Below are 19,822 nucleotides of genomic sequence, written 5' to 3'. Positions count from 1 at the left end.
TGTCATGAAGGGGAGGGGAGGGGCTTAGTCATTATCCCATAAAGCGCAGGCATGTGCCCATGATATGCAGCCTCACTGTGCTGATCAAATGTACAGTACAGAGGGTGTACAGTATGTGTATATAGAAGGGGTGGATGGTATTGGTATATAGAGGAAGGAAGGTGGGTATATACAGGACAGATGATGTATATCTACAGTCAGTGATGGAGGAATACAGGAAGGAAGATGGGTGTATATAGCTGTATACAGGACAGGACAGATGATATGATCTTTCCTATATCTGGCACCCCCCCTTCACTGATCATACCTGTATGCACTCAGATGCCCCCCTCATCTGTATATATGTCAGCCCCCCCCTGTACACAAACAGCCTTCTCCCTTCACTTGTACTCACAGCACCCACTTGTAAGGTCACGGTGGTCTTCCTTCTCCCAAGTCCTGTTTCCACATGTCCCTTTGAAAATACATTACAGGCAGCAAAGCAAACACGAGGGCGCACATACAGGAAGCGTCCAGAGGTGTCAGTAAAGAGCTCTGTAAGCTCCGTGACACTGATCTTACAACAGCTGTGGAGCCGACTGCACAAACACAGAGTCAGCACAGCTACAGATGCAAGCATGGCAGACCCTTGCCGATTCCAGGGGGGGTGTCATGGTGGTACCTAAAATAATAAACATGCTATACTTACCTGCACTATGCAATGGTATTGCAGAGATCAGTCTTTTACCACCTCTTCTGGCATCCCTTGCCAGTGCTCTCCACTTCTCCTTCCGAGTGTGTACCCAAGCTCTGTGCTATAGGGGTACATGTGTGGACACGCTCCAAAGCCAAGCTATTTGCATCCATAGACAAATACAGCGTGGCTGGGCCCTGCTCCCTCCCCACCTGATTAGACTGACAATAGTAGGAGCCAATAGCTCCAGCTGCTGCCTCTGTGTTCTGTGAGAGCCGCTGCAGACAAGCACTGCACAGGATTGAGTAAGGACCCAGGTAGGTATTTAGGCAGGTGGGTGATACAACTACTGGGACATTTTTTGCCTCAATGCAGGCACTGCATTAAGGTAAAAAGTGTTTTGACTTTAGAAACACTTTACATTAGGCCATGAAAATAACCCAACATTGACATCCCCGATAATGAATTAGGCAGCACGCAAACTACAATCAAGGTATTTTTACGAGTTTCTTCTCACCTTAAAACAAGAGACTATTAGACTACTTTCACATTGAGGAGTTTTTCAGGCGCTTGTAAAGCACCTGAAAAAAAAAACGCCCCCCTCTGCAGAGCCAGTGTGCAAGCCGGAATGCTTTCACACTGGAGCGTTGCAGGAGTGGTGTATACAGCGCTCCTCCACCACCCCTGCCATTAAAATCAATGGCCACCGCTGCCCAATCGCCTGCAAAGTGCTTCAGCAGCGGCGCTTTCCGGGGACTATTAACCCATTTATTGTTCCGCTCGCGGTGGATAAGTGTCCCGCTAGCGGCTGAAAAGCGCTGATATTACAGTGGTAAAGCAGTTTACCGCCAACGCGGGGGGAGCAACAATTTTGAAAAAAAAAAAAAAATAGCAAATATTTTTTACTTCTTGCTATAATAAATATCCCCCAAAAAAATATACATTAACTTTTTTCTCTCTTCAGTTTAGGCCGATACGTATTATTCTACATTTTTTAAGCAAGAAATAATGCAATAAGTGTTCATTGATTGGTTTGCACAAAAGTTAAAGCATTTACAAAATAAGGGATCGTTTTGTAAAACATTTTTTTTTTTTACTAATAATGGTGGCAAACAGCGATGTTTATTGTGACTGCAACATTATGGCAGACACAGCGGGCACTTTTGACACCATTTTGGGACCATTGCCAAAATGTGAAAAAAAATTCAAGGAGTTAGAGTTTTTAACCTATGCAGCACCAAGAGTTTAGAGCTGCAAAAATGATCCAATATTAGTAAAAAGTAGGGCTGTGGAAATTAACTATTAATTCATCGAATAATCTAACTTTTTTGATCGATCAAAATTTTGGTTGGTACTCACCTCTCTGCCTGCTTCCGGGCCTTCAGGGAGTTCAGTCGGAGATCCAGTGACGTCATGGACACCGGCGGGGCTTGCCGTGTCCATCTGAAGGGCTCCTTTGCTGTGCCTTCATATCTGCATGCCGGCGGGACCTTACAATCTGCCACACGCAAGTGCAGTTACACTTCCCTCTACCAACCTGGGATTCTACAACCATCCACTGGGAGTTGATAGTTCCCTTCACGGGACATCTACATGCCGACGGACCGATGTTAACCTCTCCACATCTGGATTCAGCAGTGGCATCGTTGTACACATTTTTATACCAGCATCATACTTAGCTACATGTTTTTATGACTGCTTTTGCTACCGTTTGGTATTACTCGCACCATTTTTACAGTTTATGTAGCTACGTTGATTTTATCTCCAGTGCAATATTTATTTTGTTACCTACATGAAGACTATAAAAGTTTTAATGCTATTCCCATTGAGCGCTGCCTTTGTGTGCTTTTTGTATCCTGCTATCCATTTTTCCAGTGGTTGGTAGCTGCACTGGGAATCAGCCTACAAGGAAGAGATCAGCTAAAAGTAGTTGGATCTGTATGTGCATTATAATTAATCGAAATTAGTTGATTAATTGATAAAAAAATAAATAAAAAAAAACACGATTAAATCGAACACAAAAAATTTGATCAGTAACAGCCCTAGTAAAAAGGATTTGCACAATAAGAAGCAGACATCAGGATATAATCCACCTTTCATCATTAGGAGGTTAAGTTATGTCCCAGTTGCAGTGTGACCAAAAAACAAAAACAAATGATTAATGGAACTAACCAAAGAACACAAAAGCAAACCAAATCAGGCATATAAGTGCAGCGCCAAAGATGGGGGCGCTATTTCAAAATTTAGGGGATTTCTGGGCCAATAGTTGGGCAAACAAATTTGCCTCTGTTCTGGCTGTGGTACTGTATTTTTCCCTTTTTGTCTGTGGGTGGCATTGCCACTTCAGGCCCATGTTAAAAAGCAGGTGTACCATGGTGTATTAGGTGTCCCTCCTCGGCAGCAGTACAGTGGGAATGGTGACCCCGCTGTGCATTAACTGGGAAAAAAATAAAAAATCAACTCATAGGTAACCTATCCACCATTTTGAAAATTGTGGAGGGACGTGCCCTTATCCATGAGACAGCGCCAACAACGGTCTGTAGCTGTTGGTGAGATTTTGTGTAGTAGGTGCTGCACCATGTACTAACAAGCACACATTTTACAATTACATTTTCCTGGGTATGTACATAGAGAGATCCTTTTAAAACTAATGTACCGATATGCTCTCAGTCCCGTCCCGTCCCGTCCCCCCCCCAAGATGAAAATCACATACCTAAATGTTATCACTTCAGAGCCCTTCCCATTCAGATTTTACTACAATGCTTAAAACATTTCAATCCCAAATCAATTCAATTTAGTTGGGGTCCTAAGGAATATAGGTTTCCCCTAAAATTTTTAGATTTGAATGAAAAAGTATTTCTGCTAGGAAATGGTTTTCCATCTATAGAGTGAATGTACTACTACACCCTAATTACCCCAAGTAGAAAATTAGTAAATCAGACTTTGAATTAAGTATAGAAATCAATGATGGGCACAAACTAATTATTTCCTTATGAACAACTTGACCCCTGGAAAATGTATCCCCCCTCATTGACCAGGCCATTTTTTTGCAATACGGCACTGCGCTACTTTGACAATTGCGTGGTCGTGCGACACTGTATCCAAATAAAATTTAAGTTATTTTTTCCACAAAATGTATAGATTTCTCTTGGTGGCATTTGATCATATCTGCGTTTATTTTGTGCCAATTTAAAAAAAAAAAAAAATCCACCATTTTATACTTTTTATAAAATTGTATCCAATATTTAAAAATATTTTTATACATTTAGGCCACTATGTATTCTGCTACATATTTTTGGTAAAAAAAATATCCCAATAAGTGTTGATTGATTGGTTTGCACAAAAGCATGTACAAACTATGGGATATCTTAGTTTTTTTTACTGGTAATGGCAGAAATCAGCAACTTATAGGGGGGGGGGGGGGGGGGTTTACCAAAAATATGTAGAAGAATACGTATTGCCCTAAACTAAGGGGAAAAAAAAAGGTTTATATATTTTTGGGGGGATATAGCAAAAACTAAAAAAAGGCAGAGGTGATTAAATACCACCAAAAGAAAGCTCCATTTGTGGGGAAAAAAGGACGCCAATTTTGTTTGGGAGCCACGTCGCACAATTGTTCGTTAAAGCAACGCAGTGCCGAAACGAAAAAAAAGGGGCCATGTTCTTTACCTGCATATTGGTCCGGGTCTTAAGTGGTTAACGGTTGTACCATTTTTTATCATTTTATTAAAAAGGTGTGATTTTTACTGCATTTTCTGTCTGGTTCATGACACTGATAAAATAAAAACTGTCAAACAGAAAATCATATTACATTTTTCAACCACTTGGATTTCTTGTTATGCAGATGTAATCTCCCAATGGGATTGCTAATGCACTGCATGTTATGAGCCCGCTGTGCAGTGATTTGGGTCATGCAACAATCTAGGTTGAGCAATTACTGTTGCTATCATCTTCTAACTGTATCGCTAGAACTTACTATTAATTAAAGCATTAATGCTTTTGACTAGTGCTTACAGTCTTTCATAGCCAAGAATTTGTAATGACATATAAACTATTCAAAATGTAAACTCTTAAGCGTGGCCCTTTTTTGGAGGATTGGAGAATGTTCAATAGCCCCAAGAATTGGACGGGATTCTGCTGCTTGTTCTTTGTAAATGTTTAGTAAAGCAAAGTTTTGCTGGTCTTATGTAAATCCTAGTGTTATGGAGAAGATGGGTGACATACAGGAACATACATTTATAAAAAAATAAAAATAATGTATGTGGCATAAACATTTCGGGCCCATTCACACTTGTGCATTTAATGTGAATGCCACTCTAACACCCAAAAAAGTAAAGTGGAGCACACAATGCACCAAACCAAAATGCAAACACCATGCATTTATGCACTCTGCATTGCAAAAAAAAAAAAAAAAAAGGAAGGAGGTTATGTGCACCTTTTGTTCCCTTACAGTGCATTGGCAGTTCATTCATAATGATGCAGCAATGTATATCTACAGTGTGACTGAGCCCTCAATGCCAGCCAAGTCAATCACGTGTGCATTAATTCCAAGAGGGAGGCAATACTAAAAATATATGTTTGTGTAGCCTGGCAGGTGCCACCACTATCAGCTGTCACACAGGGCCCCCTACAGAGCCACCATATCCCTTCATTCCTGTTGTGATGGGACTGTACAGCAATGTTGGGAGAGAGGGAGAAGAATACTGAAATAGTCTGCAGTCATGGCTGCCAGAAGCCCCGCTGACTGCTGGAGGAGGGTTTGGCATCTGAACTTCTTTTAAAGTTCACCCAACCCTGCTTGGACTGAACCCAAGGCAGTTTGGCTCACCCCTAAATTAAGATGCATAATTTTACTTTAAAATGTTTTGGTGTAATGCATAAATTTTTTATTTTTATTTCAGTAATGAGGCCCTTTATTAGATATTTACAATAATGATAATTAACATGTTACTCAGTTACCAATAGCCTTGTGGGTACACAATTATGTTACTTGTACCATAAAATGAGTCCATTCATTTGTACACCTACACACTTTGCTATTAGTAAGAGTCTTTGACTCATAGTTTTAACAGCAGTTCTCAGAGATCCAAAAAATATATGGCATCTTTACAGTATGAATTTACCTAATAAGGCTTAATGGTTTTTAAAGGATTGTTACAAAGCTTCCATTTCTAGTGATGATGCAGTATATGACCAGATAAGGGCTTTTTGTGCATATGTGCTCTCTTTGCTTCATACGTTTTCATATTAAGCATACTTTTTAATATTATAGAAATTAATCATAGCATAAAGAGTTAAGGGCTTATAGTTACAAATACATACCATAGCAATTTTCTTAAAATGTATCCAATGGAACTGAACTTGGGTGAAAACCTCTCTGATATACACAAACTGAACAATTTATATTTTTACTAGAAAATTAGAATCTGTTTGCAGCTACAAATATTGCTCTTCAAAACTTGGACTGTCTTAAAGCGGAGTTCCAACCACAATTAGCATTTTTTAAATGCATGTCCTTTCATCCTGCGTTTTTATAATATAAATCTGGTCACTTACTATTTTACAATCCGCCGCCGATCCGCATAGATATTCAAAAAAGATAGTTTATAAAACTATATCTACACCGTTGTCATTTTGCTTGTGGGCAATGTGAAGCCTATAGGCACTTACTTCCTGGAAGTCTTGGATGGGGAGTGATAATTGGACAGCGCACTGCATCCTGGGAAATGATGACACATTTCCCAGGAGCATTAGAGGGAGATGATGTCAGAAGCCTAGGTGGATTCAAAGGCAGATTTCGTGGGACCGCATAGCAACAGGCATTTCCAGATGAGTAAAAAAAAAAAAAAAAAAAAATTCTCTTTTTTATAGTGGTAAGCTAGAGTTTAAAGCAAAATCGTTTTTTTGATGGAACCTCCACTTTAAATGGGACAACGCTTTTTACGCTAAATCTAAACATTGACCTCTTATGCTATTTAAATTTTATTTTTTCCACTCACATAAAAGAAGGTCTCTAAACAAGCTTTAACTATTTTTTAAAAAAAACAAAGAAGCATTAAAAAGTCAAGAAATATAAATGTCTAATTAAAAGACGATCCATATGACTGATCACATTATTAACCCCAGTACAGAGACAATGGTAATGGAAATTTCACAGCTTCACAGACAGCATATTTTATAGATTTCAAGGCAGTGTGTGAATCAGCTTGACCTCCATCCTGTATAATTACTTTCCCTGTCAGCTTTAGATAAGACTCTGAAGTTAAAAGGGTACTATGCTGGTAGGGACCAGTTATTGCAAATTAATGAAGATCAGAAAACAGGCTGGGATATCCGGGGGTAGGGGAAATCATTCTGCATTATAAAATGTTGATGGGCCATCAGAGAACATTACTCAAAGATAATGAAGACTTCAAAATATTGAAAGACAATGTGCGTGAATTGAATGGTTCAGCTGAGAATGAATGTAAAATGCTAGGTGATGTGGTATAATAAGTCCAACTTTATATTACTGTTATATTCATAGAGCTCCTCTCATTGTTACTGTAAAATAAAGTTTAACACATTGTACGCATGTAATAATTTCATCCAATCATCTGATGTTCTAAACACATCTCAGAAAAACCAAACCTGTTCAGGTGCTTGCAATCACTTTCTATTGACTTTTCATGCTTAACCAAAAACACAAAAATGTAGTGCTTCGGCTATGAACTTTGAGGCCAATTTGCTCCAAAGTGCTGTAACCACAGAGGTCAGTGAAAGCTTGTTTAAAAGTTAAACACTGCTTTTACAATATACTACTTGCGAAAAATATGCAATCTTTGAATTTTTGTAGCATGAAAGTTCTAATTAGCAGGTTTGCTTGTGGTGGTCTGTGTAACCTGAACTGGTCCCAACCAGAGGCGCAAATACAGGGGTCGCAATTGTGTCCAGGCCCTAGCCTTTAGGGGGCCTGTGAGGCTCCCCTGTTTACCTGGCTGTATTTTAGACATGTGCACACTGAAATATTTTGTGTCAGAATTTCATTATCATCCGAAAAATACATTTAGTTACTCCCGAAATTCGTTTTTGTTTCGTTAAAAAAATGCATTCCTCCGAAAATCCGAATTAAGGTCGAATCCGTCATTGAAGGCTTATGGTGTCTGTCGAATGTTCCAAGAAGATTCGATGGAGCAGCTAAACTGTACGACACAGCAGTTGTACATTTCTGGTTGAATGTTCCGCCTACAAGCTATAGAAGAATTCTAATGTTGTATGACACTAGTAATTATATTTATAAATTATTATTACTAGTCAACCAACATTAGAATTCTTCTTTAGCCTATGGGCTGAGCATTTGACCGGAAATGTACGATTGCAGCGTCATACAGTTTAGCCGCTTGTCGAATCTTCTTAGAACATTCGACAGACACCATAAGCCTTAAATGACAGATTTGACGTTTATGTTTTTTGCCGCTTCGTCGAATCTTTGTCATTCATGTCGAATGGTCTACCCCAACACCGTCTCTATAATGTGGAATCTTTTCTCTCTATGTAGAATAATCTTGGACTAATCGATTTAAGGTTAGGCACATTTGACCGCAGGTTCCATAGACTCAGATCTCTATTGTCACTGTCATGTAGAATCTTCTATCTGTATCGAACTGTTGTAGCAACGAAAAACTAAAATAAAGCATTTTTTATGTCGGATCTTTCCAATTCTGCACGTTCGTTTTCATTTGTTAAAAAGATAATGAAAATACCCGAAATTCGGACGAAAACGAATGCACATGCCTATTGCATTTAGAGGAGCCAATGCCCTCCATGTCCCTACTGCAGCCGCTGAATGCCTGCTTCACCTTCTCTCCCGCAGGCATTCAGTGGCTGTAGGAGGAACATGGAAGATATTTGTTCCTCTATATGCTTTCCTGCTGACTCTTCTATCCAGCTTCTTTCTGCTGCCCCTGGGATCTCTTCCAGCCCCCCCCCCCCCAATCCTGCTGTGGGGGGGATGCTGTCAGAATGGAGAGTGGGGAAGGGGCCAGTAAACATGTAATTTACTAGCACCTTCCTTGTCTGAATAGATCGGTACCGATTAATCACTCTGGTCATGCATAACTGAAGCACAATAAACTGTTTACTATGTTTCAGTTTGTGAATGAGCAGGAAGCTCTGTACAGAGTCATTCCTGTCAAATCTGGGTTGCTGAGGTTACAGAGAGGGAGATTGAGGGCTGTGTCCTCAAAGTGGACACACTTTGTGTCCTGATCTTTCTCTGTCTCAAAGGTGGAATATCAGGGATCTGTTTAGACCCCTGATATTTCACCAAAGCCCTCCAAAAGGGCTCCTAATAGTAATAATACAACTACTGACACCAGTGGCAGAATTACCAGGGTCACAAAGTTCTTACACTCCATATAAGCTCATAATATGGAGTGCAAAACCTTTTTTTTTCCCTTTTTAATCAGTGGGCAAGTTCCAGCTGGAGGTCAGATTGGTTAGAAATATTCTTTAAAATTCTATTAGTCTTTGCTGATAAAGCATAAAACAGATATAACCCTGCAACCCAGTGGCGACTGGTGCTCAATTTTTTTGAGAGAGTGCAAACAAAAAATGAAAAAAATTCTGAAAAAAACAAAACAAAACAAACAAACAAACAAACACACATCAATTGCAGCCTCACTGTGCCCAAACACAGCCACTGTGCCCCATAAAATGCTGTCAATGTGACCCCCTTGCCATCTGCTATGCCCAAACACAGCCATTGTGCCCCATAAAATGCTACCAATGTGACCCCCTTGCCATCTGCTGGGCACTTACCTTGTCTCGTGGTGGGTCAGGCATGCGAGTGACGGCGGCGAGCAGTGGGACCTTGCAGCGGGTCAGATAGTGGCTCCTGTGTCCTCCATGCGTCTCCTCCCCTCTTTCCGGATTGTCTGAAAAGGACAGGCGGTGTGATTGGATGCCTATCAGGTGACATGTAACAGACCTGCACACCGATTGGTGGAGAGGTGTTACAGTGTTATTCATTTGCTTTTCTAACACACCTGCGTGCACTCGTAGCGCAATGCTCTGAGTCACGAGTCCACCTTTTTTGAAGCCCATTAGAGCCCATGTCTCCAATCAGGCGCTTCAAAAACACCCCCTGCCGCTGTAATTCAGGCACCCGGCATCCGAAGAAAGGCCAAACACCTGAATATGCATGAATCTATCCATTAGTAGGGATTAGGGATGAGCCGAACACCCCCCCCCCCTCGTTCGGTTCGCACCAGAACCTGCAAACTTTAGAACCCTGTTAAAGTCTATGGGACTCGAAATCCAAAGTGCTAATTTTAAAGGCCAATATGCAAGTTATTGTTCTAAAAAGTGTTTGGGGACCCGGGTCCTTCCCCAGGGGACATGCATCAATGCAAAAAAAAAAAAAAAGTTTAAAAAAACGGACGTTTTTTCGGGAGCAGTGACTTTAAGCATTATTAAAGTGAAACATTCCTTTAAATTTTGTACCTGGGGGGGTGTATAGTATGCCTGTGTGAAGTAGTGCTTGTTTCCCGTGCTTAGAACTGTCCCTGCACAAAACATAATTTCTGAAGGAAAAAAAAGTATTTTAAAACCATTTGCGGCTATAATGAATTATCGGCTCCCGGCAATACAAAAAAACAAAAAGTCAATGATAAAGAAAATTATGCGTTGGGTCCCGCGACCCGGTACGAAGCTCCGTGCCCACAGTCAGTCACCGGAGCTGAAGAACGTTCTTCATTGTGGCAGTGTCAGTGATCGTCTGTTTCCTGATATAGGGAAAGACAAATCACTAAAGTCACACGTCCTGTACCGTCCCCCTACAGTTAAAAACACATATTAACCCCTATAGTGCCCCCTAGTGGTAAACTCCTAAACTGCAATTGTCATTTTCACAGTAAACAGTGCATTTTTATAGCACTTTTTGCTTTTAAAATGACAATGGTCCCAAAAAATGTGTCAAAATTGTCCGATGTGTCCACCATAAATGTTGCAGTCTCGAAAAAAAAATAAAAAATTGACGCAGGGTTCCCCCTTAATATCCATACCAGACCTGAAGGGCCTGGTAATTGAATTTGGAGGGACCCCCACGCATTTTTTTTTTTTAATCAGACTTTTCTCTGTATTGCCAGGATTCGACAATTCATTAGAGCCGCGAGTGGTTTTAAATGACTTTTTCCCCCTTCAGAAATTACATTTTGTGCATGGACAGTTCTAAGCACGGGAAACAAGCGCTACTTCACAGGCATACTATACACCCCCAGGTACAAAATTTAAAGGAATATTTCACTTTTATTGTTTCACTTCAAGCATTATTAAAATCACTGCTCCTGAAAAAAACTGGCATTTTAATACTTTTTTTGTCCCCTGGGGCAGGACCAAGGTCCCCAGACACTTATATGCAAGTTATTGTCCTTAAAAGCCTTTAAAATTAGCACTTTCGATTTCAAACGTTTGAGTCCCATAGACTTTAAACAGGTTCTAAAGTTCACACAAACTTTTGGTCTGTTCGCAGGTTCTGATGCGAACCGAACGAGGGGGTGGGGTCTTGGGGATGTTCGACTCATCCCTATCCATTAGTCATAGAGTCATAGAGGGGGTAGCTGGAGAGAGGGGGCAGCGTCCGTGCATCCTTAATGGACGCATTGACACTGCTGCAACCTGTATTATTTAATCAAGTAATGTGTAGCAAGCATTCAATTTTGCAAAACGATGCATTCAAGGGTATTAGGGTACATTAGGACTGTTCTATGACCACTAAAACCACACACACACACACACACACAGTCACATAGTCCCTTGTGTTAAAGTACACACAGACATGAGATGATAGGTCAGCAGATTATTTGGAGTATTTAATCAAGATCACAGTTCTCCCCACCCTAAAATCTGATGCTGACAGTGTTTGGGTACTCCTAACTTCCCATGAGATTTGTGTATGCTTTCTAGTTTCCCATTTTGTCCATGACTGACCTAAATATCCCCCATTTCTAATACTTTCCCTGAAGGCATTCCCAGGGAAGAAAAATACTTGAAAGGGGCTGCAGCTTAATATGCTAACAAATGCCTTCAGACATTCAGAAAAGTGTGCTTTGTGCAGACTGAAGTAGAACTTTTCCAACAAATGTATATGAAGCCTAAAGCCTTGTACACACGATCAGACTTTCTGCGGACAAAGCCTTAGACTTTGGCAAAGAATTGTCAGCCAACAAACATAAAACAACGTGGTTTTTACAGCTCTTTAGCGCCACCCTTTGGGCAACTGATTAATATTTCTATTGCACACATTCCTGGTAGATATAGCTCATAAAATGGTGGGTGCTGCAGCGATCACCAGTTGGGTCCTGGAAACACCAAACAAGCGTACATATTTGCCAGCACACCATCGATCGACAACCTCCGTCCAAAAGTTTTTAATGTAAGTTCACATCATAAATGAAATTGCAAAGTTTCGGAGCCACGCAGGACCCCTTCTTCAGGCATTTTGACAAAGGGGTCCTGCGTGGCTCCGAAATGTTGCACTTTCATTTGTGATCTCGTACATTAAAAACTTTTGGACGGAGGTTGTCGATCCATGGTGTGTTGGCGAATATGTACGCTTACCCTTTAGGCAACTGTTAATGTTGTGTTATGGTGAGCATTGCTTCCGAGCATGTGTGTTTGTACTTTGGACTTTTGTACACACGATCGCATAATCCGACAACACACATTTGTTGGCAGACAATTTTAAAGCATGCTATGCTACATTTGTTGGCGGAAAATTGACAACAATTGTCTGATGGAACATACAAACAGTCGGATTATCCAACAACAGCCTGCCATCACACAATCTCCCCCGTCAGATTATCTGACCGTGTGTACGGGCCTTTACTGTGCCCATTTTTTTTTTTTTAACACTCATCAGAAATATAGGTTATTAAATCACATGATTCAAGCATTTCCAGTTTGTTGCATCAGGTCAGGAAATGCAAGCTTTTTTTTAAATGTTACTATAACAAATATGTTTTTTCCTGCAATAGATAAGTTAAAAATATTAAGATTCATTGCTAGGATTTATAACCTTTAACCACTTAAGGACCGCCTCCTGCACATATACATCGGCAGAATGGCACGGCTTGGCACAGGCACGTACCCGTACGTCGCCTTTAAGAGCCCAGCCATGGGTGGGTCGTGCGCGACCTGGTGCAAAGCTCCTTGACTGCACCCGATCGCCGCCAGTGTCCCGCAATCAGGTCACAGGAGCTGAAGAACGGAGGGAGGTGTGTGTAAACACACCTTCCTCATTGTTCTGTGTGGCAGTGTCACTAATCATCTGTTCAGGGCCGATCCGCCCTATAGGCTCACTATGCAAGCCGCTTAGGGCCCCCGCAAAGCTGCGGAGGGCCCCCCAAATTACTAGAGGCCCTGCCTGGGTAGAAGTCGCTGGCTGCATGGGAGAAGAGGTAAGAAGTCAGCACCCCCGCTTCTCACTTTAATGTAAGATGTCATTTGCGACAGCAGAACACCCCCTCTGCTTCTCAACTTTAATGTCACCTGTCATTTTGCTTAGGACCCCAGGGAGGTCAGGATCGGCACTGCGTCTGTTCCTCGTTATAGGGAACGACGATCAGTGATGTCACACCTACAGCCACGCCCCACTACAGTAAGAATCACTCCCTTAAGGCACACTTAACCCCTTAGCGCCCCCTAGTGGTTAACCCCTTCACTGCCATTTTTACAGTAATTAGTGCTAGGGATGAGCTTCGTATTCGAGTTGAACTCATGTTCCACTCGAACATCGTATGTTCGATCGTTTCGTCAAATTACGAACATTTTGGGCCGTTCGCGCCAAATTTGAGTTACGTTTCACAGACCATAATTCACTGCGGCATCTATGACCCGCATGCTTGGCCAATCACAGCTTGCAAAAATCGGAGAGCCATAATTGGCCAACGCCAGGGTGGCTTTGGCCAATTATGGCTCAGGGGGTTTAGTACACGCCCCACCCTATAAAAGACTGCCTGCAGGTCAGCCTTGTGTAGTGTGTTGCAGTGATTAAGAGAGACAGAGAGAGAGTGTCATTTTTTGCAGGTAGATAGAGCAGGCAGGCAGGCTAGTCAGTTAAAGTTACAGTGTGTAGAGGAGATTATATATATATATATATATATATATATATATATATATATATATATATATATATATATATATATATATATATATATATATATATATATATATACACACACACACACATATACACACACACACACACACACACACACACACACACGTGTCCTCTGTAGTTTGCACCTAAAGCTACTTGGGGTGTACTGCACGTGTCCCCTGTAGTTTGCACCTAAAGCTACTTGGCGTGTACTCCACGTGTCCTCTGTAGTTTGCACCTAAAGCTACGTGGTGTGTGTACTGTCTGTGTCTGTGCTATTTTTCTTAATGATTTTCATCCATATTGCAGGGACCAGACATTACATTAAAGCCGCAAGCAGTTTTAAATTACCTTTTTCTTATAGTAATCTCATTTTGTGCAGGGACAGTTCTAAACATGTGCCACTTCACAGGCATACTATAGACACCCAGCAGGTACAATATTTAAAAGGAATTTTTAATTATTTTATTTTTTTAATTATTTAAGCATCATTAAAATCACTGCTCCTGAAAAAAACGACCGTTTTGAAAAAAAAATTCCCATCGATACATGTTCCCTGGGGCAAGACCCGGGTTTTCAAAGACGTATTACGACAATAACTTGCATATTAGGCTTTAAAATGAGCACTTTTGAATTCGAACGTTCAAATCCCATAGACATCAATGGAGTTCTAAATGTTCGCGCGGGTGGTCCGTTCGAAGGTTCTGGTGCGAACCGAAGGGGGGGGGGGGTGTTCAGGTCATCCCTAATCAGTGCATTTTTATAGCACTTTTCGCTGTGAAAATGACAATGGTGTCAAAAGTGTCCACCATAATGTCGCAGTCACGAGAAAAAAAAAAAACACTGATCGCCACTATTACTGGTAAAAAAAAATAAAAAATTATTATTAATAAAAATGCCATAAAAACTATTCCCCATTTTGTAAACGCTATAACTTTTGTGCAAACCAAACGCTTGTTGTGATTTTTTTTTTTTACCAAAAGCAAGTATCTGCCTAAACAGAGGGGAAAAAAAGAAAAAGTTTTTTGGGGATATTTATTATAGCAAAAAGTAAAAAATATTGCATTTTTTTCAAAATTGTCGCTCTATTTTTGTTTATAGCGCAAAAAAATAAAAACCGCAGGAGGTGATCAAATACCACCAAAAGAAAGCTCTATTTGTTGAAAAAAAAAAAAGAAGATTGTCAGTTAAAGCGATGCAGTGCGGAATCACAAAAAGGGACCAGGTCATTTACCTGCATAATGGTCCCGGTCTTAAGTGGTTAAAAAAAAAGTAAAAAGAAAAAAAAGAAGGACTTCGTCCTGGTCCTTAAATTTTTTTTATTATTTGTAGGGAATACATCCAAGTATCCTTGGACTTTGACACACAAGTAATCTCTCCTAAATTCAAGCAAAATACACATTCACCTTACTGATACAATGATTGGACAGCAGGTGGCAGCATTTCTATTTGGCTTTATATTGTTTAGGATAAAAGGCCTTCAACAGTCCTAACATTTTGCATGACAGACAAGGACAAGTTTACTTTTGTATTTGAATGCCACCAGTTTGAAATCAATACTTGATAGATTTAGTTAAAAGCTTTTCTAATTGTTAGCAGGGAGTAATATAAGGGTTAGTTTTGCCAAATAGATTCATTCTAAAATAAAATGTCTTAAAACCCTTTTTTGACTTTTATGCAATCAGTTGTGTGCAGAAGACAAGCTTCAAATTGAGGTTTAGAGATGCAAATTTAGAGATGAGGATAAAAGCATTTAGCTGGATATCTAAAATTTGTCAATCACAGTGTTACATTGAAAAGTCAATTCATGATTTTCTTGAAACACTCTTTAGTTTATGCTTTTAGGATTTCGATTGATATTTAGAGAACTACAGCAATGTGATTTAGCTGGGAGGAAAAAAAAAAAGAAAAAGAGAAAGAAAATCAGTCACTTATTTTTTGTGAAGGGTGAATAAAACAAAAATGTTCTTCAAAAAATGACTTCACTTGTTGAGAATTAAAAACAACTTCCTTTGGGTGATCTATGTACATTGTAATGATTTTAGCAAACTTTGTTGCCAATTCCTACCTGTTCCTGCTAGGTTCACACTGGTGCGCGGTGTGAGATTGCATGCGATTCACACCGCACATCACAGGCAATGTCCATGCAATGAGATTTCAGCCATACAGATAGTATAGCCGATATCGCACCACATTCGGACCAAACATGCACAGGACCCTACCTTTGGTCTGCACCAGAATCAGATCACATGGGTGTTCACACTTATGCCATCTGATTCGTCTCCGAACGGTCAGTTCGCAGAGTGATATGCAAGCTGAAATGGTGGTGTTAATGTCGTATGACACTCCCCAGCAGTTCACATATGGTAGTGTGAACTGCCGTGCGAGTTGGGTGCAATGCGGAAACCCACAGTGGATTTACAGGGTTCTCGCACTGCACTAGTGTGAACCCGGTGTATTGTCACAGTTTGCTGCCTATCCTACAATGCTCCGGAAGTCACGTGGCGGTCAACTGCGCATGCGCGATGCGTTCCAAACGCAAATGCGATGCGTTCCAATGGATTCACGACAGTGCACACCAGTGAAACCTCGGTCGGCATCCAGGCTCTTTCCTTAACATCCCCGTGTATTGGAGGATGTTAAAAAAAGTGCCAGGAGGCCGAGCAAGCGGAGCGAGCCGTCCGAGCGAAGCGAGGACGTGAGGCCGACTGGCCACTTTCCTCTAAATCCACGTCGCCCTGAATGCCGGGTTCGCTGGTGTGCACTGTCGTGAATCCATTGGAACGCATCGCATTTGCGTTTGGAACGCATGCGCAGTTGACCGCCACGTGACTTCCGGAGCATTCTAGGATAGGCAGCAAACTGTGACACTACACCGGCCTAAAAGGATAAGTTCGCCTTTTGGAACATGTTACACCCATATTTCGGGTGGAACATGTTCCAGTAGCTGCAACAATCCCCCTCCCCCTTAGTAAAGTGGGCATTCGCTGTCACTCTTTAAATCTACTGTAACATGGCCATGTGGGGCTCCACCCACCAGCCACTTTTTTCATTCACAGTCCTGACAGCCTTTAAAATATGTCTGCTTGTACTGTAGCTCTCAATGAACTACCATGGCGCAGTTTATTAATTCTTCCTGTTGGTGGGTACGAGCAAACAGATACACTAACAGACCTGTCAGCGTACCAGCCATCAGCTGATCTATGGTGCAATGCTTTAAAGGCTCCCAAAACAAAACAAAAAATAGTAAATGCCAATTTACCTGCCAAAAAAAAAAAATGTGCATTTATTATTTTTTGTTTATTGGCAAACGTATTCTTTAAGCTCTTTGATTAGGTCAATGTGAAGAATAAGGGCCCTTTCACACGTACAGGTCCGTTTATTACAAGTCCATTTACGTACTTGTAATGTATCCCTATGGGATTGCAGACGTTAGCGGATGATGCATCCGCTAACGTCCGCAACCATCAGCGTCCGCAAAGATCCGCTTTTGCGGACGGAAGAAAACCCTATTTTTCTTCCATCTGGCGGAACGGATCGGATGAATACGGACACGCGGTCCGTATTCATCCGATTCCCCATAGGGCAAAGCGGAGGAGAGACAGGGCGGTCTCTGCACTGTGTGCAGGGACCGCCCTGTCCGCCGACAGCTCAGCGGGGATTTACGGAGGAATCCCCGCTGAGCCAAACGGGCTAACGGAGCGGATCCGCTTCGTGTGAAAGAGCCCTAAATCTGAATAGGTGTGGCTTTTGTTTTTAAAATTAATCAGCAGACTTGAAAGGTACTAGCCCCCACACCCCAAATCAACTTCAACTACACCACTTAAATAAACTCAAGGGCTTAATATTACAGTTTTATTAACCACTTGCTGACTGTGTCAAGCACTTTTACATTGGCAGAATGGCACGGCTGCACAAAGTAACGTATACGTCACTTTGAATGTCGGGCTGTGCGGGCAGGCGCATGCGTTCCCCTGCCGCAAGCTCCGTGACCTCGAGAGCCGCGAACTTGATGTCTGCCGGCGTCCCGCGATCGTGTCACAGAACGTGGGGGGGGGGGATTTGGGATGCCTGTGCAAACAAGGCATTTCCCTGTTCTGCCTAGTGACAGGACACTGATAGTCTGCTCCATTTGATCAAGAGCAACGATCACTGTCGTGTCACAGTAATCTCAGCCCCCCACACAGTTAGAATCACTCCCTAGGACACACTTAACCCCTTCCTAGCCTATTACACAGTAATCAGTGCATTTTTATAGCACTGATCGCTGTATAAATGACAATGGTGCCAAAATAGCTTTAAAAGTGTCCGCCATAGGGTCATAGTCACCATAAAAAAAAACACACACACACACACACACACACACACACCTTTCCTAGGAAAAAATAAAATTATTAAAACTATTCCCTATTTTGTAGACGCTATAACTTTTAGGCAAACCAAACGCTTATTGCAATTTTTTTACCAAAAATATGTACTAGAATACGTATCGGCCTAAACTGAGGAAAACAAACGTTTTTTTTTGGGGGGGGGATATTTATTATAGCAAAAAAATTTAGCTTTTTCTTCCAAAATTGTCACTCTATTTTTGTTTATAGTGCAAAAAAAAAAAAAAAAAAAAAAACAGGAGGTGATCAAATACCACCAAAAGAAAGCTTTGTGTGTGTGTGTAGTACGTCAATTTTGTTTGGGAGCCATGTCGCACAATTGTCAGTTAAAGCAACGCAGTGCCAAATCGCAAAAAATGGCCTGGTCATTTGGCAGCCAAATCCTCCGGGGCTGAAGTGGTTAACCTGTATGACATATTCCAGATACTCATGTGCCATTATTATTGGAAATATATGTTTGGAGGTGGGAGATTACATTATTTGTGCATTTTACAGACTTGCAGATGTTACACAAAGTTGTAAGTAGTATTGACATACAGTATACAGACATTATCACAGAATACTGTATCTCATTACCCTCTATATCAATGTGTGCTCACAGGACACATACAGTGCATGATCAGAATGTGTTTCAAAGACAAACTTTTTTATTACAAACCAACAAATGCATTCCTCTGTCAGGGCCACCCAGAGGGGGGGAATCTCCCCAGTACTGAGTGGAGCAGAGCTGCAAAAAGTATACAGTGCGTGGGGTAAACTCTGGAAAAAATATACATATCGGCATGCCATTAAAAAAAGTGCATAGTGCATTATACTATTCAAAAAACATATTGGGGACGATAACAAGCTCAGTATTACTAAAGGGAATGGCTTCTCACCTTAGCACTCTCTTGGAAGTTTCCACAGCAACAAAATATCCACTTTCATAATTGTGTATAAAACTATCTTCTTGCCTGCAAAGATCCTAGGATAATGCAAAATAATTAAAACCAAACCACCTTATATTTAGTATATATAATCCCCAGTATCCCATCAAAGCTGTGACCATCAATAAGTATTCACACACCTGTTTGGATGTTAACATGGGCTAATCCCTCTTGTGGTGAGCAGTATCAAATAAATCCCTCCTTGGATGATCTCATGGGTACTAGAAACACAGTCAACATTTACCGCAGCATCAATGTTGCATTCTTGTATGCTTTTTTTCCCCAATACACTTCTGCTATAACCTCTAGCAGGTTGGTTAGCCTGTCTCTGGAAGTCTATGGGAGTTGATTTACTAAAACTGATGCACTCAGAATCTGGTGCAGCTGTGCATGGTAGTCAATCAGCTTCTAACTTTAGCTTGTTTAGTTAAGCTTTGGCAATAAAACCTGGAGGCTAATTGGTTTCTATGCAGAGCTGCACTCTCTAGTTTTTTTTTTCAATTCATCATCTTTATTAGCACCAATTTTAGTTTACAACACTTAGGCTCCATGCACACTGGAGCTGATAAACTGCAGTTTATTGAAGTTTGGGCATTGTTTTTAAAAAGCCCATAAACTCCACTCTATGTTAGCCTATGTGTCCATGCACACATGGAAGTTTTTCAGCTTTAAAGAGCAGTGGAGTTTATGGGCTTTT

General features: G+C 41.1%; 1 long non-coding RNA gene across 1 annotated transcript; it reads right to left on the bottom strand.

The window, feature by feature from the left end:
- Window positions 1-9,478: 9,478 nt before the first annotated feature.
- LOC120931389 lies at window positions 9,479-19,537 on the bottom strand. The gene is made up of 3 exons (XR_005747857.1): window positions 19,266-19,537; window positions 19,078-19,163; window positions 9,479-9,588 (listed from the first exon to the last, which is right to left on the bottom strand). It is a non-coding gene; the product is annotated as an uncharacterized LOC120931389 (long non-coding RNA).
- Between the last annotated feature and the right edge of the window lie 285 nt (window positions 19,538-19,822).

Source organism: Rana temporaria, chromosome 3 (assembly GCF_905171775.1).
Source record: "Rana temporaria chromosome 3, aRanTem1.1, whole genome shotgun sequence".
Lineage (NCBI taxonomy): Eukaryota > Metazoa > Chordata > Amphibia > Anura > Ranidae > Rana > Rana temporaria.
The sequence above is the reverse complement of the archived record's forward strand: the minus strand, read 5'-3'. Positions and strand labels throughout refer to the sequence as shown.